Consider the following 21,432-nt stretch of genomic DNA (forward strand, 5'->3'; position numbering starts at 1 on the left):
TCAAGGAAAATGGCATTTGGCTTTGAAAAGACAAAATGAAAATGGCTAACAGGGGGCTGATAGATATAGGAGAACACCTGACCGCCCTTGAGGAACTTCTATCATTAGTCACAGATGAACTGCTTCCTGGGGTGGTGAGAGGACTGGCAGCTGTGAGTGTTGAACCACCGCCGGGGAGATTTGAAAGAGAAAGGATGGGAGAAGAAGCACTCGTTTGGAGGAAGGCGAATACCCCGATTTTCCGAAGGGGGAAGGAAATGGAAGCTGTCAACTATAGGCCTGTGAACTTGACTTTGGTTCCTGGCAGAATTCTAGAAAAAAATTCTTAAACAGCTGGTGGCGACTGAATGACTATCTGGAGAAGGAAGCAGCGATCACAGAGAGTTCATGTGGCTTCATTCAGAACAAGTCACTCCAGACTGATTTTTATTTCCTGTGCTGACCTGGCTCTTAGGGCAGGTGATCAGTGGGACGCCACTGATTTTAGCAAAGCTTCTGATCAAGTGAGAGGCGCTGTGGCCGAGCGGCTGGAGGACTAGCCTGATGGCCAGCAAGAGCCGGGTTCGAGATCTTGCCATGACACGTATTTGGGTGATCCTGGGCAGGTCACTGAAATTCTCAGTGTCTTCAACAGCTCTCTACGACTAAGTGAGTATCACGATGTCTTCAGTCCTCCTTGAAAATACCAAGAAGACTCTTCAGATCATACAGAAGGTGCCAGCCTGCCCTGGGAGAGGGAATGACCTTCTGTGAGCGTGACAGCTTTGTTATCAATGCACTGGAACTCGGTCCAGCCCCTGTTCCCAGCTCTGGTTCACTGAGTGCCTCGTGTCGTTCTCATGGGAGAGAGGGAGGGAGACAAGAGAGATAACGGAATAAAATGGACTCCAAGTGGGACGACGGGCCACCCTTGGAGAGGCCAGTATGAGGTAAATGTCCGGCGTCAACATGGCAGGCGGTCTTCATTGGGAGAATCCCAGGGATCCGTGCTTTGGTGCTGGGCCAAAAAGAGACTCTCCGGACTCCCCACATTCTCTGGGGACACAGTGAGGACACAGAGCTAACACATTCGGCTATAGGGAAGGAGCCAGAAAGAACTTAGCAGAGCACAGGATTAGGCTGAGTTAATAGGTAAGATGACATTTAATAAAGATAAATGCAGTTTAAAAAAAATCTTCAGTTTTCATCTCAGAACCAATACTGAGTATTGGCTCCAAGGCAGAAGAGCAGTAAGGGCTGGGCAATGGGGCTGAAGTGACTTGTCCAGGGTCACACAGCTGGGAAGTGTCTGAGGCCATATTGGAACCCAGGACCTCCCGTGTCTAGGCCTGGACCTCCATCCATTGAGCTACCCAGCTGCCCCAGATTTCTAGACTTTTCCAAGTTTAAAGGGCTCCCAATGACTGTCCAGTGTGCTTGAACCAGAATCCTTTTCTAGGCTATATCCAACTAGTAGTCTTACAGACAGTTTGTCCAGCATTAAAAAACCATTGAATTAATGAGTGAACAGCTTATTTATTGCTCTCTATGTGCCAAGCACTGAGCTAGGGCTGGTGGTACCCACACCGAAGAGAAGGCCACCCCTTGGGATCCTACAATCTAACAGGCAGGAGGTAGAGCGCCTATTAGACAGCGATGGGCAGGCCTGTTTTGGTTTGGGCCATTGTGGGGATGGTAGGGAGAGCCCTGGGGGATGACGAGGGTCTCTACACTCTAGGAGCAATGCCACATGGATTGGACTGGGGTCCTAGACTGGAAGGGGAATGGCTTTGAAGGAGCAGCGTGCCTGGGGAGTCGAAGCTGGTGATTTAAGGCATGCCTGGAGTCGGTCTGGGCATGTAATGGGCCACATGAGGCCCTCGCCCATTTGGAGCATGAGGGATGTGAAAGAGTTAAGTGTGGATTCTGGGACTGGGAATGGCTGTAGCCAACAAGAAGGTGGCCTGGCGGTGAAGGGGACGGAGTTGGGAATCACAGGATGGAGTCAAAGCCCAGCTCTGCTACTTAGTGGCTAAGAGATCAGGAGGGGGCCATTTGACCTCCATTTTCTCCTCTGTAACATGGGTCTAGAGTCCAGCTCTATATCTAGCACTGGAGGGCTTTGAGGAAAGAGGAGGTCACAGTGGCTGAGGCCACACCACCGAGGGCCAACTCTGACTGGACCAGACAGCGATTCTTCCTGAATATGGAGTGGATCTAGGGCCTGGCAGCATCCTTCCATGGGTTTAGATACTTCAATTCCCAAGTTTGTCCAAGCATCTGTTGGTCCCTTGCTTTGCAAAAGACAGGGCTTACAAACCATTCCCTTTCTCTTCTCTCTCTCTCTCTCTCTCTCTCTCTCTCTCTCTCTCTCTCTCTCTCTCTCTCTCTCTCTCTCTCTTTCTCTCTCTCTCTCTCTCTCTCTCTCTCTCTCTCTCTCTCTCTCTCTCTCTCTCTCTCCCTCTCCCTCTCTGTCTCTCCCTCCCTCCTCTTTTTCTCTGTCTCTCTCCCTCCCTCCCTCCTCTCTCTCACCTTTTCTCTCTCAGCCTCTCTCCCTCTCCTTACCTTCCCCTCCCTCCCTCTCTCTCTTTCTTTCTCTCTGTCTCTCTCATCTTCTCTCCCTCTTCTTCCCCTTCTCTCTGTTTTTCTCCCTCTTCCACTCTTCCACTCTTCCCTCACACTTTCTCTCTTTCTCTCTCTTTGTTTCTCTCTCTGTCTCTCTCTTCTTCTCTCTACCTTCCCCCCTTCTCTCTCTCTCTTCCCTCACACTTTCTCTCTTCCTCTTTCTCTCACTGTCTGTCTCTCTCTTCTTCCCCATCTCTTTCTATTTCTCTCTCACTCTTCCCTCACACTTTCTCTCTTCCATTCTACTTTCTCTTTGTGTCTCTGTCTCTATATCTCTCTGTCCTTGCTTCTTTTGTCTCTCTTTCTTCTCTCTCTTCTCTCTTCCCAAGTTTCTTCCTCTCTGCACATCCCTTGAGGGCAGAGGACATGCATGAACTGTTTTGTATCCTTCTAGAATTGCCCCTGGCTGGGAGTAGGCACTTGACAAGTATTTTTGTGTAATGAGTGATCTGTCACAGATGAGTATCCCGGAGTGTATTTTAAATGCTTCATAACTGACCTCTAAGAGACAGCGTAAGAGACAAAGACTAGACTCTGCCAGCCCAGGACTCAGACTTGATCCCAGATTTTACCTCTTAAGAGCAACTTACTTTTCTCCTCCAGGCCTCAGTTTTCTCACTCTTAAAAGTAGGAGTTAAAAGAGAGGGGTCTCTCTGGCCTGGGAGATAAGAAGATCTGAGTTTAAATCTGGCCTCAGGTACTAGCTAGCTGTGTGACCCTGGGCAAGTCAGTAACCTCTCTGTCTCAGTTTCCTCATCTGTGAAATGAGAGATTGGATGGTGGCCTCTAAGATCCCTGCCAACTCTCTATGATTTTAGGAGCCTGTAACCTTGGAGCTTCCTTCTCAATCCAAGGAACCCAGGATCTTTTTACTTGGGCGCCATTTTGCCAAGGTACCAATGGGCTCAAACTCTTTGGAAATGAACCCTTCTGGGGGTCTCGAATGCATTGACTTTGTGGGTTGGTTGTGTGCCCACTTGTGAGAATTATGCAAATGGAAGGGATTTATGTAGCTCTCGTCAGTAACTTCCTTAATTATTTCTAGGCACATTGACCCTATGGCTTAAAGCTGGTGGGGAATCTCAGATTTGGAAGGGACCTTTGGGAATGTATTGTTCACCCACAGCTGAATAATAATATAATTATATAGAATGATATTCATCCAGTCTTTGCTTGAAGATCTCCAGTAAGGGGGAGCTCATTCTCTCAGACATTTATTGGCCGTGTGGCCCTGGACAAGTCACTTCACCTCTAGGGTCTCAGTTTCTTCATTTGTAAAATGAAAGGAGTGGAATTGGTGACCTCTTCGATTTTTCCTTATGTCAATTCTAAATGAGCATTTTTATCTGTCCATCTTTTTGGGGCAGTTTACCCTAATATGTGGCCTTCCAGAGTGGTCAGACGAGGACAGGGGACAGTGGAACAATCTCAGAGTTGGAATGGAAAGGATCTGAGAGGCCTGGCTCTAGAGAGCCTCTTAGTCAAGGGATCTGGTTTCAAACCCCATCTTTGACCCTTCCTGGGTTGCCTTGGGAAAATCTCTTACCTTTCCTGGGTCTCCTTATCTGTAAAATGAGGGTCGCCCCTGCGGTCCCTTCAAGCTTGACAGCCCGTGGTCCATCGAGTCCAGGAGAGATGACGAGGGAGTAAACCCAGTAAGATTTGGCAGCTGATAGTATACTGCGAAGGGGAAGTACCAGTGATGATGACGTTGAGTTGTGAGCCTGGGTTAGTGGAGAAGATGTGATGAAATGGGAGAGGCACCATGACTTAGTCTGAGCAGGTTGAGCGTTGACTTCTCAGTCAGAAAAGCCGCGGAAATATACCAGTTTTGTGACTCCACTTCTTGTGTCTCATGGGGAAACTGAGGGAGATTGGGCGAAACAGCCTCGAAGGTCCTTTCTAGCTCTGAATCTCTGATCTTGGGATCCCAGCAGGAAATTCATCCAGTGTTTTCTTCAGTTGAAAGTGAGAAGTCTGATGAGCAATCCTCGAGGTGGATAGACTTCCGACAGAGCTATATGTTTGTTTTTAAAGCAAAAAAAAAAGAGAATGACTTGCTTTTGGCGATCATGAGCTCCTTCATGCTCAAGTGATTCTAGAATTGGTGGCAGAAATTTGTGGAGAATATCATCAAGAGATCTTGCATCGGGTGGGGGGGGGGTCGTGATGGTTTTTGTTCTGAGAATCCCCTTCCACAAAAACAAGGAAAACTGTTATGAACCCCCAGAGAAACGGAATCTAATACTCGTCAGATTTCTTTTAGATTTACTGAAATACCCACAATCATGACAAGGATAACTTTTGCCTCCAAAGCGCCAAATTAAAGTGGGCCTTATTTAATTATAATTATAAAGAATTTAATTATAATTATAAATTATAAAATTATAATTATGAACATTTTATTCTACCTCTAGTTATTAAAACGATGAAATTGTGGATATAAAACCTTGATGTTTTATGGGGAACTTTCTCTTCGAAGTAAAAGAAGTAATCTAGCAAGACCCCATTTGCTTCCTCTCTTCTGCAAGATCTCATGAAATTTCTTTATTATACAAGTTTTTCAAATACAAGTAACATTTTCAGTGAAATAAATTGCAAGTGGGAAAATGGCTAACCCAGTGTGATCCCGTATAAATCGGATTTCCACGTTGGACTTTTTAACTTGAGCAAAGGATCTGCAGTATTTAGCTCAGTAGCAGACAAAAACATGGTCTTAAATCTGGGTCTGCATCAGAATGATTTCTGTTTTGATTTCAAATGAAAATGGAAAATGCAAGCTCACACAAATATGTGGCGGGAGATGGTTGTTGGAGGATTTGATAGGCTTTCTTGCTGAAAGAAGAAAATTCACTTTTTGTTTATTTAATTTTATTTTTTAAACACTTACCTTCTGTCTTAGAATCAATACTGTGTAATGGCTCTAAGGCAGAAGAGTGGTCAGGGCTAGGCAGTGGGGGTCAAGTGACTTGCCCAGGGTACAGTTGGGAAGTATCTGAGGTCAGATTTGAACCCAGGACCTCCTGTATCTGGGCCTGGCTCTCCATCCACTGACTACCCAGCTGCCCCCTTCACTTTTTAATCTTCAGTCATTTAGCCAATCAAGAAAAACGAAGGACCAGATATGGTATAAAGTAGTTGCTTTTCTACTGACTGATGACAAGCACTATATTAAATGGTAAATGGCCTGAAAGTTCAGTTGGATATAATGCTTCATTTTAAACGAGGTTTATAGATAGCCTAAACTTTGTTAAGGAAGCATCTTTTCAGAGTGGCCTTTCTTCTCTTCTGACGTTCACAGGCCAGCTGTACTCTCCTAGAAACTCAACTGAATGAGAATGTCTGGCATTGCCAACCAGGGAGAGAACAGAAACACGGGAGGAAGAGAAGCTTAAATCAGAAAATAGCCTTAATGCAGAATCGAGAAGCCATGAAAGCCTGGGCTGTTCCTTGATGGTTTTAAGATAAATGGGAAGCCCACTGCTCATAGTTTTCCACAAGCCGGACATTTGCTTGATTCAGATGCAGATCTTTCTCACTGATGAGGCATCAGGATAACAGAAGAGACTGGAGGAGCTCCTCTGGTGCCGGGTATAGAATAAATGAAGGGCTGCTCCGGCGTCTGACTATCCTGTAGGATTGGTTTTTCTGCTGGACGGTTTGGAAACAATTGGATGTCAAGTTGAAAAATGCAGGAATATGGGCCAATTTTTGGTTTTGAATTGTGGCTGCAGAAACAAACCTTTGATGCTTCCAACATAGACCTATTTGTGGTATCAGAGGCAAAAGTAGATACTATACGTGGGCCATTGTTTACTGCTTCAGCCACCCCATGAAATACTTTTTAGCCTGTGCCCCTTGGACCATCGAACCCCGAGGAGTTTGAGATTCCTGGCCTGGAGGACCTCTGTCCGCTCTCAGAATCTCTTTTGGAACCTTTATGAGGGCTGAGAGAGACAGTATGAAGAAACTGTCTAGTTGCACAACTAAATAATAATAATAATTAATAATAATAAGATAAGATGCTGGCCGGAGAATCAGGAAACCTGTTGATCTCGCAACAACAAGATACCGCCTGAGTCAGGAGCCTGTCGCCAGCCCCGGTGTGAGGCAGACCAGCATGTGTGTTTGTGAGAGATCTGCAGATCAGACACTCATGCATTAAAGCACCCTGAAACGCCAGCATTCTAGAAACAGACAAGAACCCCCAGAGGCCATCCGGTCTAGCCCAGCCACCGACAGAAATCCCCGCAGCAGCATCTATGACAAATGGCCATGTGGCTGTTTCTCAGAATCCTCTGGAGGGAGAGAACCGGATCCCCCAGAACCAGCCTTCCCTGGCACTTCCTAATGTTGACTGGGCCGCCTCTGAAGGCTGCTTATCTCCAGCAGAATGTAAGCTCCTCGAGGGCATTTTCCCATCCTTCTCACACAGCCACCACTTAATAGATGCTCCTTAAAGGAATTCTATTCTTTGTGGTCCTTAGTAAGTTTTCCTTTTCTGAAGCTGAAATCGATGTGCCCCATTGTGATTTCCTCCCAGAATTCTTTCCGCCTTCCACTCCCCTGATTATTTCTATTGAAGAATTAAATCCACAGTGTACTTGGAACTTTGTACCCCAGGACTCCATTTCCCAGAATCCCTCACTTCATGTCCTTATGTTCTGGAGATAAAGTTTCTGTGAAGCTGCACCTCCCCCCCCTTCTCCAGCTAACCTGGTGGGGAGAACTTCTCTTTAAGATTCTAGCCAGAGGCTGGATTACCTGGGAAAGGCCACTTTAGGTGGGAGAAACTTCTAAGACAAAAGGGTATTGGAGATGAGATGATACCTGGTAATCCTATAGAGGCTGAGAGCCACAGTCTAGGACCACCCTACTCCACCTGACTGGGGGGATGCAGGGGCGTGAGGGTTCCATAAATGGAGAGGCGGGCCCACAGACAGGAGGTCCAGGTTCAAATTTGACCCCAGATACTTCCTAGCCGTGTGACCCTGGGCAAGTCACATAACCCCCATCGTTGCTTTACTGATATTGAGGGAAGGTTACTAGTAGTAGTCTCTCGGTAACTGAGGATGATGATTGTCTTTGTGCGCTTTCATCTGTGATAGATGAGTGTGCACAAAGACACTTGTGCGTGAAGGGGATTTAAGTGGAAAAGTCCATGCACAGAGACAGTCCCACTCTCTTGGCGTTGGAAGCCTGGGTCCAGTGGCACGAAAAGTCGTTACACCTGGAGACTTCCTCAGCTGCATTGGGTGGCCGTGTCGTCCTTTGTGCTCCAACACGCCCTGAGCACTCCACAGTGCTTTGCTGCGTCGCCCTCTCAGCCGTTGAACCTTCTTGTTGGTTTCTTCCGCCTGTTCAGCCGAAGCTAGCATCTGCCATCTTTAACAGGACATTTTCTTTAGTGGAGTTTGAAAAAAAGGGCAAGATTAGGCATGTCTGTTTGTGGTCTGGGCTATTCTGGACAGAGGCTATTCTCATAGGGGGACCATGGACGCTGGGGGGTGGTGCTTGGTAACTTGGCTTTCCTCTGCAGAATCTGCCCCAAGTTGTCCAGAATTTGTGGGCCATCCAAGATGGAGGAGTGGCAGGGAAAAGCCGTCTTTTACAAAATATTTTGTGCTCTCAGGAATCCAAACAGAATTTTAACTGTTTTAAGGGTTTGTGGAGCACCCTCACCCCCCAGCCCCCATGGCCATTCGTGGTATCTTCTCCCAGGAATAGCTTTATTTTTGTTGTGGGCTAAGAAGCACTCTTGTCTTGGAGTAATGCCAGGAACCACCCTCCCCCTTTTTCTCTCTCTCTCTTCCTCTCTCTCTCTTTCTCTCTCTCTCTCTCTCTCTCTCTCTCTCTCTCTCTCTCTCTCTCTCTCTCTCTCTGTCTCTGTCTCTGTCTCTCTCTGTCTCTCTCTTTCTTTCTCTTTCTCATGGAATGGGGGCTCTGCTCAGCAGCAGCGCTAAATTCCAGGGTTCTCTGTCCCGTCCTTCTCTTGCTCCCCACCTCAAGAGATGAAGATACTGTCCCAGGGGAGGCGACATTTTGAATTGCATCTCCAGACCTGGAGTTCCCTGGCAGAGGCACTCAGTGCACTGTGGGGACTTCTCAGTTGGTGCCTGCACATTTCTAGAAGAACAGGTCCCGGAGGATGGGATTGTTTAGGCTCCTCTTCTTCTTCATCTTGTGGCTCTGAATGGCACCAGCCATCCTCCCAGCACCCATACAGTAGTCTGTTGGCCTCTTCGCGCCAAGACTCTCCCCTTCTAGGACAAAAAGCAGTTGCCGTCCCTGGGTGTGAGAGGATGGAGCGCCCAGGAACTGACCAGACGTCTCTCCCTTCTAGGCGCTGCCACCCTCTGGAACCATGTGACCACCTGGTAGCCTGAGGGGAGCCACAATGATGGTGACTGGATGGATGCTCAGTAGTAAGTTCTCCGCCATCTTTCCTCAAGCCGGATTCCTGCCAGCTAACTCTGTCCAAAGCTCATCTGCATGTGCAGGGGAAGGGAAGTAGTACGGAGCTCTGTTCATTCAGTCCCTGTTTGTTCCACCTGGAGGAACGGGTTGGCCGTGGCCTCTTGGCACTGAGCTTTCTTGGTGGGGCTCGCCATGTTTAATGGAAATGTTTGTACCTGGTGGAAATACTCCAGTGAAAGATTTCGTGGAAAAAGAATTTGGGGGCCGGGCCAGCCTCTTCTGGTGTCTGGGGGTCTTCTCTACCTTCGGTGCGTGAGGGCATGGCAAAAATCTCCCTGATCCCCAGTTTAGGTGTCAGGAAGTTGACTGGAGAAGATCTCGCATTATCTCCCCAACCACAGGCTCTGGGGCTTCTACGTTCTCAGGCCCCCCCTTTGATCCTTCTCTTCCCCATCAGGGCTTTGAGCTTGTCATCTTATTTTATGCTCACGTCCGCCCAGTAGGGGAGGAGCCCTTATTATCCCCATTTTACAGATGGGGCAATGGAAGCTCAGGATGGTTACATGACCTTCTTAGGGGTACCCAATTCATAAGTACCTGAAGCAAGATTCATGCTCAAGACTTGCAGGCTCCAGGGCCAGTATGTAATGCACCATCTGCCTAGGCTGTTGCTGTTCATCCTTCGTTTTCCTTCTTTTTTCCCAAACCTTTCCTTCCATCTTAGAGTCAATAATGTGAATTAGTTCCAAGGCAGAAGAGCAGTATAAGGGCTAGGCAATGGGACTTAGGTGACTTGTTCAGGGTCATACAACAGGGAAGTGTCTGAGGGCAGATTTGAACCCAGGACCACCTATCTCTAAGATCCATTGAGCCACTTAGCTTCACCCCTGATCTTCATTTTTGAAGGGATCAATGACATCATGAGGGTTATGTCTAGACTCCCATGTGAAATGGATTGAAGTGAGGCAGAGTGGCCCAAAGTCCTCAGCCTCACCCTCTTCCAGTCATCCACGTCTAGTGGCTGGACAGAAGTCAGGATGACCACTACTAGCCTGGGATGCAGTTGGTGACTGTGGCGTCTTCCATCCATATCTCACCAAGTGTCAAGGGCTCCTTGGAGTCAGTTTCAGCCGCCTTCATGGCTCTTGGAATAGATTGTGCTCATCTGCCCATTCTGATGGAGGAAGTCTTCACATGCTTGGGGGAGACATTCCCCTACCTCACCGACGAGCTTGTGGCCCATTGGTTACCCTCACCTGGGTTGAGCCCGTCTGCTGTGGCTGCTGCCCACGCTACAGCTTCTTGGAGCCACATTGTAAAAATTAAATTATATTTCAAATAATAAAAATATTGTATTTCATGAGGTTTATTAAGGATCATTCGAAATCAAGGAATAAAGAAGATACAAAATAAAAACCACGTGCCCATGGCGGATTAGCCCGATTAAACTCTCTGTGCTTAGCTTACCACTACACTTACTACATCATTGCAAAGGAAGGAAGAGAAAAGAAGAGAGCGTGGGAGGTGTTACTGCCAGTTAAATACAAATTGTGATCTCACCTACCTGGAGACTCTGATGAGATTATAGGGAATTCTGGGAAATACCAAGGACTTCTGGGGATTGAAGTCTAGGGTTCAAAATCTCCATTTTTACAACGTGGACACCAAAGGTGGCTCCGAGATGCTAGTTCTTCCCACCAGAAGTGTGAGTCTTCCTGGAATGACAATGGAATTGTCTAAGCTGTATCTCCTGCTTCCCTGCCATCTTTAGCAGAGTGTTCAGGCCATTCTCGCCATTCTATGATGATCTGATGAGTCAGGGTCATTACTGTCAAAGGCAGCCACTAGATGAGGACAGGATGCTGGATAGCCTGGGGCCCTGGGTTCTAATCCTGGCTTTTAGAATGGTCTATTTTTTGGGTGTGGGGCAGTTTGCTTCCTCTTTCTTGGTGTTTCAGCTTCCCCATTTGTAAAATAAGAGCTCAGAGTAGATGGTCTCCTGTGTTCTTTCCAGTCCAAAATCATGTGACAGGAACTTGTGAACTCGGGAGTTTTTATTGAGTTTCCATCATGTTTGGCACAAGAGATGGGCTGGTGCCTACGGCTTTGTCAAACTGGAAGCCGCTTTAGCTCCTAGTCAGTTTAGCTATTAAGTTTTCAATTGAGTTTATTTTTTAGTGTGTAGATTTTTTTAATGTCTACATTTCCCCTGTTCTCCCTCCCAGCTAGGTGGCACAGTGGATAGAGTGCTTGGTTTGGAGTCAAGGAAGACCAAAGTTCAAATCCAGCCTCATATAGTGACTGAGTCACTTAACCTCTGTCTGCCTCAGTTGCCTTAACTGTAAAATGGCAATTATCCTAGCACTTCCCTTACAGCATTGCTGTGAAGAGCAAATGAGATGTTGGCTTAGCACATAGTCGGTAATTAATAAAGGTTTATTTTTTTTCCTTCCTACCTTCCCATCCCAGAGAGCCATTCATTAGAATGAAGAATTTCTTTAGGCACTTATTAAACAGCTGTTGTGTTAGAAGCCAGGGAAGGGGACAGCTGGGTGGCTTAGTGGACTGAGAGCCAGGCCTAGGGACCCGGTCCTGGGTTCAAATCTGGCCTCAGACACTTCCTAGCTGGGTGACCCTGGCCAAGTCACTTAACCCTCATTGCATAGCCCTTAGAACCAATACACAGTATTGATTCTCAGGTGGAAGGTAAGGGTTTAAAAAAAAAGGCCAGAGTAACAGTTTTACTGAAATACAAAAAGGGACAGTTCAGAGAAAGTGCCTAAAACCTGGGCATTCAAAACCAGTCTTACCGGTTTTCAAGAGGAGAGAAACAAGAAAGGAAGCTCAGAGCCTTAAGGGAAGGAGGCAGTGATTTTGGAAGGAAATGTACAGGGCTGTGTGGTGCAATGGTCGAGTTCCGGCTTGGCATGGGAGGCCACAGGTTCCTATCCTGGTTCTGCTGGGTAGCCTAGAGGAGTTACTTCTTTTCTGGATCTACAAAAGGAGGAAGTTAGACTGCTTGAACCTCTAAGGTTCCTTTCAGGGCAGCCTCGCGGGTTTCAATTCTTGTTTTTAAATTTCTGTGCAGTGTCTCGAGTTGTCTTTAGAGTCAGGAAGCCCTGGGTTCAAGTCCTGCCCTCTGACACACACAGTCCCCCTCAATGTCCTAAGCTCTGTATTTCAGAGCAGACACCAATCTGCATTCCTAGGAGGTCAGTGCAGTCGGTTTGGGTCTCGCTCTCTCCCAGTTAAACATTGGATGGTGCTCCACTGGCATTCCCCCAATGGAAGGAGAAACAGAGGCTTCCGCCATGTTGGGCAAACTTCTTGTGTTGACCTGATTGATGGAAGGCCCTGGACCACAGGGGCCGGGAATGAGCCCGTAGGTGTGGCTGCCCACCCACATCCATGAGGCCACAGAATCATCCTTTGTCAAAGCCAATTTGGGATTCAGAAATGCAATTAATTTGGGTCCCGTTAACGAGGCTCATCCAGTTTTAAAAGCTTTGTGCCTTCTTTTTGGCTCCCAGACTTCCAGTTTTCTCGGAGTCAGAGCTGGTTTTCTGGCCGCACGTCCTTCAATACCTTTCCTAAGTGAAAATTGCCCGTGAATTAAGAATTGACTGACGGCTCCCTAAAGAAATCAGAACTGGGTTTGAAGGCAGAGCGCCTGGGCTTTGGAACACAGAGCCCGCCTGCCGGACCTTGGGCTGGATGCTTTGTCTCTTGGCCTCAGTCTCCCCGGAGAAGACCCAAGAAGGACAGAACAGCATCTCAGACACGGAGGAGGAGTAGGAGGGCCAAGCCGAAGCCTGAGGCCAGGAAGTAGCACACTGGGAGCTGGGTTCTAGGTAAGAGTCCTCGTTTGCTCCTTGGCCTTGGGGAAGCCCTGGGTCTCCAGACAGACTTTCAGGCTCTGCTGCTATAAGCAATAGCTAGTGGACTACCTTTCTGCTTTATTTGCATTTTTTACCTAACACAGGCAGCTAGGTGGTACTCCAATGGATAGAGCACTGGACTTGGAGTCAGGAAGACACGAGTTCAAATTCGACCACAAACACTTGCTAGTTATGTGTCCCTGGACAAGTCTCTTAACCATGTTTTTTCAGTTTCCTCAGCTGTAAAATGGAGAAGGAAATGGCGAACCATTCCTGTATCTTTGCTAAGAAAACCCCAGATGGGGTCACAAAGAGTCGGACACAAATGGGAAATGACTGGACAACATCCGTCAAAAGACCTGGCTTCTAGTCCCAGCTCTGGAACCAATTCACGGTGCTATCCTGGGCAGAATGCTTCACATCAGGGCTCTGGGGGTTGGCTGGCTCTGGCACTTCCTTGAGTGCAGGCGCCATTTTGGTTCTAACTTTAAGCCCAATGGTTAGCCTGATACCTTACAAAAAGGAGGTGCTTCTGACATCCTTGTTGATTGACTGATTTGATTATCCCCATTTTATAGAGGAAGAAATTGAGGATCAGAAAAGCTAAATGAACTTCTTGGCGTCCCATAGTTCATAAATGTCAGGAGTGGTGCTAGAAATCAGACCTTCTTGATGCCAAGTTAACCAGTTTCTCCTCTGTGCCATTCTGGGAGGGACCTTCATCATCCTCTAGGCCAACTTCCTCTTTTTACCAGTGAGGAAACAGAGGCTTGGAAATAGCAAGAGATCTCAAGGTCAGGCAGGTAACAGGGGTAGGATTTGAACCCAGGTCCTCAGATTTCAGATCCAGAAATCTAATATTCTTTCCTCTATGTGGCTTTGGGGAAGATGTTGGTTCCATGTAAGAAAATTTTTATACTATTGGAGTCAAATGGACTCCCCCAGGTTAAAGTAGGTTCTCCGTAAGTCATCAGGGACATCATATTCAGATTCTTTCTCATGTATGCATTGGACCCAGCTCCCTTTCAACTCTGGAGATTCCATGATTCTCTTTTTATTTTTAGTCCCTAACAGTTAGGGGGTTGGGGGATAGAGCTCTGGGTCTGAAGTTGGGAAGACCTGAGTTCCAATCCAGCCTCAGATCTTTACTAGCTGTGAGACCCTGGACAAGTCACTTAATCTTTGTCTGTCTCAGTTTCCTTGTCTGTAAAATGAGGGTCATTGTAGTGCCTCCATCCAAGGGTTGTTGTGCATCTCAAAATGACATAATATTTGTTAAACCTCTTGCAAATCTTATGGCACTATAAAATATCAGTTATTATAATTCTATAAATATATATTTTATTCTAATTCTATAGAATTCTATAGAATTATTATTCTAGAGATATATTTTATTCTCTTATTCTGTAGGATTCTATATAATTATTTTTCTATAAATATATATATTTTAAACCCTCACCTTCTGTTTTAGAATCCATCTTGGATATTGGTTCCAAGGTAGAAGAGTGGTAAGGGCTAGGAAATGGGGGCTAAGTGACTTGCCCAGGGTCACACAGCTAGGAAGTGTCTGAGACCAGATTTGAACCCAGGACTTAACTGCCCCCATCAAGATATTCTGCTTTGTAGATTATCACTTCAGTTTCCCCCCACTATTATCTTTTTCTTGGTCCCGTGTTGCTAAGTTGTTTCTTCTCTCCGGGTCTCTCTTTGCTCATTGGTAAGATGAGAGTTGGCTGGATCGCCTCTGAGGTCCGCTCTGGCCCTCCGTCCCGTCTTCCTCCCCATTCCGCCCATATATGGAGGACGTGGTTTGCACCAGGTTTGCCAGGCATGGCCCAGTGTTTGGAGACATCAGAGAGGAGCTTCCCCGGCTTGGCCGGAGCCCAGCATCTCCCCGCTGAGGGTGCCCATGAAGCCAGTTTCCATCTAAATAGATCCCTGGGCTGGGGCCGGGCTGCCCCTTAGATGGAGCCTCCCCGAGGGCAGTGTGCCGGGTTGCCTCCTCTTTGACCCAGTGTAGCTCTGCCGAGCCTCTTCCTTCCTCCGCTGGAGCCCGGCATCTCCAGCCAGCTTTCAACGAACCCCTCCGCAGGCTCCTCACCAGCCTGGTCTGACGGGCACTGCGTTAGCCCAGATAGTGAGCGCTGGCAACCCCCTGCCTGGCCCAGGGACGCCTCCATTCAGCTGCCGGCTGCAGTTTCCTCATCTCTAAAATGTGGAGGTTGAGTCGTGAGGACCAGAGATGAGATGGTCTTCTGCCTTTTTCGAGAAGTGCTGAGGTTTTGCGTTTCCTTCCTGGCCTCCCTCTTTCCTTCTTTGAAACCTCGAAGGTTTAAAGAAAAAAAAAAGATGTCCATGCTGAGGGCAGCTGGGTGGCTCAGTGATGGAGCACCAGGTCTAGAGATGGGAGGATCTGGGTTCAAATCTGGCCTCAGACACTTCCTTGCTGTGTGACCCTGGGTGAGTCTCTTGACTGCCATTGCTTAGCCTTCATCACTCTTCTGCCTTGGAACCAATACACAGTACTGACCCTAAGATGGAAGGGAAGCGGTTTTTTTAAAGTTCATGTTTTAGTTTCTGTTCTCTGAACTGGCACATTTTTTTTAGTAGAATCTGTTTGTTTCCCTGGTGTCTCCCTCTTGCTTTTGACACAGTCGGTGCTTAATGAACGGTGAATGGAATTCCTTGCTGTAATGGATGGTTCTCTGGGATGGGAATGTAGGAAGGATGGACATAAACATTTATTAATCACTTACGATCTAGGAGCCAGGCACTGTACCAAGCAGAGATATCTCAATTGCTGCTCACACCACTCTTTGAAGGGAAGTGCATAGATAATTCCCATTTTATGGATCAGGAAACTGAGGCAGAGGTTTAGGAGCTTAGTAAGTATAGGAGGCTGGGTTTGAACTTTGGTCTTCTTTACTTCACAGCTGCCTCAAGGTCAGGAGCCCCCTAGGGTAAAGGCAAGATCCCTAAGCTTGGAGGTAAAAGAGACAGAGATTCAACTCTTCCTCCCCTTACTGGGATGTGACTATGGGAAGATCATTTCTCTGCCTGGGCCTCAGTTTCCTTCTCTGTGAAATAAGGCGCTGGGTCCGCTGGCACCTGGACCGCTGGGTCGCCAAATGGTAGACGACTTCTCTCCGTGGAGGTCATCTCTCCCACCTCTGATTTATCCTTCTTCCTAGAGTATTGGCAAGAACCAAGGGCTCTCTCGGTCATGGTTTTAGTGAGCTTGCTGGAAGAATAATTGCATTTCCTGTAAGTATCCCATTAGTTGGGACAGTGTCCTTGCTCCGCATGGTTCTAGTCCCTTAGAACCATTATCCATGCATGTCAGTTCATTTACACACAAGGAGAGCTTGGCACCCCGAGTGAGATGTCTGTAAGATAGGGACCCACTGAGTTCTCAGGTGCTTTTTATCTCTTTGAAGGCACCTATGGGAGATCTAATAGGACCATAGAACCAATCAATCCATCTGGATCTGGAAGAGACCTTAGAGGTCACCTAGTCCAGTTCCCTTGTCTTACAGATGTAGAAACTGAGGCGCAGCGAGGTTAAGTGATATGTCCAAGATCATACAAGTAACAAGGGTTGGAGCTGGCTTTGAACACAAGTCCTGGAGCAGCGACCTTTCCACTATTTCATCCAGTGCCATCATGGTTGAATCATAACTGACGATGATTTGATTTTAATGTTTCTTTATTTGAAGAAATCCCATCAAAAGGAAATCACATTGTCTCTGATTCATTTCCATTTATTGCTCAACAATCAAACTTTACTTCCTTCTGCTGGGGAGGGGAAGAGGGAGGAAGTGTTCTCCTGGCCCTGGCAGCAAAGATCTGTTTCCTGAGGGATGAGGCACTTATCATGTGAAAGACCTTAATATCCTCTAAAAGCATGTCATGGGTTGAGAGACTCAGGAGACTTCGTAGCTTGGGCCAGTGCCATGATTTTCTATTGTATCACCCCCTTGGGGTTGCCTGATAGGACAGCCTTCCTGCCCCCCTTCTCTGTTCTCCAAGCCCTCCACACATCCTTGATATCCTGACTCATCTCTACATGGGGTTGTGAGCTTGCCCTTGATGCTTGCTGAAATTCTGAAATTTATGATTAAAGGGATGGCTCGTGGACATTTGGAAAAGGAAGCAGCGACTATGGAGAACTTGTACCAGAACAGGTCATGCCAGGTGAAAGCCCACTTCATGTGGTACCAGCCCCTGGGGTAGCCGAGGCTATTAGGGGATGCTATAGGTCAGGGCAGTTGTGATCTAGGTTTTAGCTTATGCTAACCTTGTGAAAGATGCAGATGGGACCTGCCTGGTCTGATGCACTGTAGAGGGAGAGCCCACACTGATCTGGCCACAGATCATTTCCTAAACCTTGAGGTGATGGTGTCAGGGTGGTTGGTGTTCAAATCAGAAAACTGGCTTCATGGAGCCCCAATAGTACACGCCTGGCAATGAGCAGGCTCTGAAGAGTCAGTGTCATTGGGGTGTGTGTGTGTGTGTGGTTCGGATATCTCATTGGGCAGCTGGGTGGCACAATGGACAGAGCTCTAGACCTGGAGTCTGGAAGACCTGAGTTCAAATATGACCTCAGATACTGACTAGCTGGGTAACCTTGGGCAAGCAGTTAGCCCTATTTGCCTCAGTTTCCTTATTTGTAAAATAAGTTGGAGAAGGAAATGACACAATCACCTTTGCTAAGAAAAACCCAAATGAGGTCACCTAGACTCAGACATGGTTGAAATGACTGAACAACAACACATGTGCCAATCGTCAGCTTAGCTGGGAAAATAAATATGAGTAGAAAGAAATAGTCTCTGCCTTCAAGGAGCTTACATGGCAAAGGGGAAAGGCAGCCCATAGAGAGGGGAATTGGGCTGGAGAAGAGATATATGGAGCCTTGTGGATGGAGAGTTAACCGAGGAGCTTGGAGAGGAAGGAAGGAGTGGACAGAGGAGGGGACCCGAGTCCTTCCTACTGAACGGACCACGAAGGCTTCCCGCCTCCTTCCTGGGTGAATGGCCACCAGTCTGGGGACAGCAGGGAACAGCAGCCTTCATCCCCTTCTGTTTCTAAGCTTCTGAAAGCCGGGGCCGGACAGACGGATGAACAACAAGAAATCATGAACATGTGCTCATTCTCCTCTGACTCTGGCTAAGCAGAAGAAACAAAGTTGGTGTCTCGGCCTGAGATCCCGACCCTGCGACGTGGCACCTGGGCGACCTTCCTGGTTCCCTTCGCCCGGGACTTGAGTGGTTCTAACTGGCTTTTGGTAAAGTGATTTGATTTTCCCTATTATGAGCAAGAACAATTTTCCACCCAAGTTGAGGACTCAAATTGTCTCCTTCCCAGAGCTAGTAAGCTTTACTATTATATTATTATTTTATATAAGTATATATTGTTATATATAAGCATGATCCTCCAAAGTGTACTTCCATGTTGTTCATTGTTAGAAGAGAATACTTCTATCCAACCAGAATCCCAAAAGACAAACCCCCAAATCCTCTGCCTCCATCTCCATTCTGGCTCCCCCAGTGCTTTCTCTGGAGGTGTCTCGTTGGCTTTCTTTTTTGAATAACCCCTACCTTCCGCCTTAGACTCAGCACTGTGTATCGGCTCCAAGGCAGAAGAGCAGTAAAAGGACTAGGCAATGGGGGTCAAGTGACTTGCCCAGGGTCACACAGCTGGGAAGTGTCAGGTTTGAACCCAGGACCTCCCGTCTCTAGGTCTAGCTCTCCATCCCCTGAGCCACCCAGCGGCCCCCGCTAACTATTTTTCAAGGACTTTTCTGCCCCTTCCTCCTCCTCCTCTTCGTCATCCTCTGTTCTCCAGTCTGATAAACATCCCTTCCGCTGCAGGGCTTGGATGGGCGAGAGTTTCCCCCTTCCTCGGTGTGTTTCTTGGCCATCTCCCTGTTGTCCATCAAAGAGCTCAGATGGCTCACGTGAAGAGCTTAGGGAGCCACTTTTGGGGAACTGAGGAGAGAACTGCAGGAAGCCCCCCTGGGAATCCCGCTCGGTCCTCCCCGAAAGGCTGAGGCGTTTCAACGCGTCCCCTGGATCGAGCCCATGGACAGACCCAGAGCCTTCTCTGAAGTGAAGGGAAACTCCTCTGCGTAGTGGGAATCGGGAAAGATGGCGCCCAGCCTGCGGAGCTCCTGGGCTGAGGAGGGGGCTAGAAATGTCCATTTGCGGAATTCCTTTAGTTCTTGACATACGGCGCTCCTGGAGCTGGCCTCGGGCAGACCTTATCGGGCCATTCCTTAGGTCTCATCTTCCCGGGGTTCCTGCTCAGGCAAATAGCAGAATTGCTTTTTGTATTCAATCTTGAGGCTGAAGCCCCTCTTCCATAGAATCTCTCCAAGTCTTTTTGGAACCCCTCAAAGCAGGCTGGGAGATGATGGGCGCCTCCTCCGGTTTCTACGGGATCGTCATAGCTTGAAAGCTGCTCATGGCATGAAGCCTGGAGATTGAGGATTTGGCTAACATAATGCTACATTGGGGCAGTTAGGTGGCCCACTGGATAGAAAGCCCGGCCTAGGGAGGAGAGGCCCCGGGTTCGAATCTGGCCTCAGACACTTCCTAGTTGTGTGACCCTGGGCAAGTCACTTAACCCCTATTGTCTAGCCCTCACCACTCTCTCTCTATCCATATAGAATATGGAGAGATGCCTCCGAATGGATAATTAGTATCGATTCTGAGTCAGAAGGGAAGGTTTTTTGAAAATGAAGCTACATTTTAGCAGTGCTAAATGAGTTCCCCATCAGAGTGATTGTGGGCAACCGTTCAGGCCTCAACAATGGCCAGTCTTCGGGAGAGTTTATTGGTTGAGTTTTCTAGAAAATGTTAAGATCTCTCTCTGTGTCTCTGCTTCTGTCTCCATCTCTGTGCTGGCTGTCTCTGTCTCTGTCTCTGTCTCTAAAAAACTCGACCTTCCATCTTAGAATCAAGTCTGTAGTTTGGTTCTGGTGTCGAAGAGTGGTAAGGGCTGGGCCAGGAGGGGCAAGTGACCAGCCCAGGGTCACCCAGTGACGAGGCAGCGTCTAAGATCGGTTTCTGTAGCCCAAGAATGTGCTTTGTTTGTCCAGATACGAAAGCCGGAAGCAATGGTCTCCGTCCCAGAAGAGTGTTCATTCCAGTGGGGAAGATGACCAGCCCACGAGAAGGTCCAAAGCCTCATGGGATTACGGCCGGTTCAGAGCTGGGAGGGTCCGTCCTTTAATGCGTTCGTTTCATGCCAGGGCCAGAGCGGGGGCCGAGGTTCTAAGGACCAGAGATAGGGTGAGCCCAGGCCCTCTGGGGCCCGTGAATGGTCCACACAGCAAGTGCCGGAGGAGGTTAGAGGAGAGCAGAGTCCCCATGGGCTGGGACATTGGAAGGGAGGTTCCGATGGAGGAAGAGGCTGTTGTGGGTTCCATGGAGGCAGGAGACCCGTCCATCCCGCCTCAGGAGCCTGGTGCCTGCTCTAGCTGGGGGGCCGATGGAAGGACAGGTGTGGGGGTGCTGGGGGGTGTATGAAGAAGGATGAACAGAGCGTCCTGGCTAGGGGAATGTTCTTAGGGGAGCTGGTGACTGTGAAACCAGTTTGGAGATGTGAGTCATGTCCAGCGTCTAGAGAGCCTGGAACCCCAGGTTGAGGAAAGTTTATCACGGAGAATATGGGCTGAGTGAGGAGCTGCTCCCCAAACCAGGGAAGGCATCAGCCCCTGGATGTCATTTTCCATGGGGCATTCTACATGCATGCAGTATGTATGTATGTATGTATATTTGATGGTTGCCTTCAGAGAGAAAAAGCCTGGCGAACAGAATTCTAGACTTAGATCCAGCAATTTGTGGGCTCAGGTTCTCCTTCCAAAACATAGGGACTGTGTGACCCTGGGTAAGTCTCTTAACTTGTCTGAGCCTCTTTCTTGATCTCTAGAATGAAGAAGCTGGACTAGATGAGCTCTAAAACCCTGACATGGGCAATTAGGGGGTGTAGCGTGTAGAACTCTGGCCTGGAATCAGAAAGACTTATCTGCCTCGGTTTGAATCTTGCCTCACACACTCACTGGCTGGGTGACCCAAGTAAGTCACTTTCTCCCGGTTGGCCTCAGTTTCCTCAAGTTAAAATGAACCAAAGAAGCAAACGGCAGATCACTGTCGTGTCTTTGCCAAGAAAAGCCCAGATGTGGTCACAGAAAGTCAGGCATGACTGAACAACAAGGCCCCTTCGGCGCTAAAATGCTGATAGTCTGACAAATCTCATCTTCGAAGAACTGGAATGTTCCAGCAGTGTTTTCCCCAAAGATAATTTGGTTTCCATTGAACTCCTATAATTCACTGAAAATAATATCACAGGAGGAAGAAAATCCCTAAGAGAAACTGATAAAATGGCAGCCTGGTGGTCCAGTGGCAAGAGTGTGGGAGTGAGGAAGACCCGAGTGTGAGTCCTGCCTCAGACGCTTATTTCCTGGGTGACAGTCCCTCTCTTGGCCTCAGCGGTTCTGAAGTCAGTAGGAGATTGGACAAGTTGACTTCTA

General features: G+C 47.9%; 1 protein-coding gene across 7 annotated transcripts in view; it reads left to right on the forward strand.

Moving 5' to 3' along the window:
- SGMS1 (sphingomyelin synthase 1) overlaps positions 1-21,432 on the forward strand; it is a 248,507-nt gene that overhangs the window by 138,483 nt on the left and 88,592 nt on the right. For 3 of the 7 annotated variants that reach the window (XM_056819149.1, XM_056819143.1, XM_056819151.1), the window contains one exon: positions 8,948-9,029. The exons of 2 other annotated variants lie outside the window; for them this stretch is intronic. The gene's annotated coding sequence lies outside the window, so the exon portion shown is untranslated. Of the gene's footprint in view, positions 1-8,947; positions 9,030-12,551; positions 12,873-21,432 lie in introns of all 7 variants that reach the window. 2 more of the 7 variants (XM_056819161.1, XM_056819157.1) reach the window with 2 other exon arrangements.

This window comes from Monodelphis domestica, chromosome 1, assembly GCF_027887165.1.
Source record: "Monodelphis domestica isolate mMonDom1 chromosome 1, mMonDom1.pri, whole genome shotgun sequence".
Lineage (NCBI taxonomy): Eukaryota > Metazoa > Chordata > Mammalia > Didelphimorphia > Didelphidae > Monodelphis > Monodelphis domestica.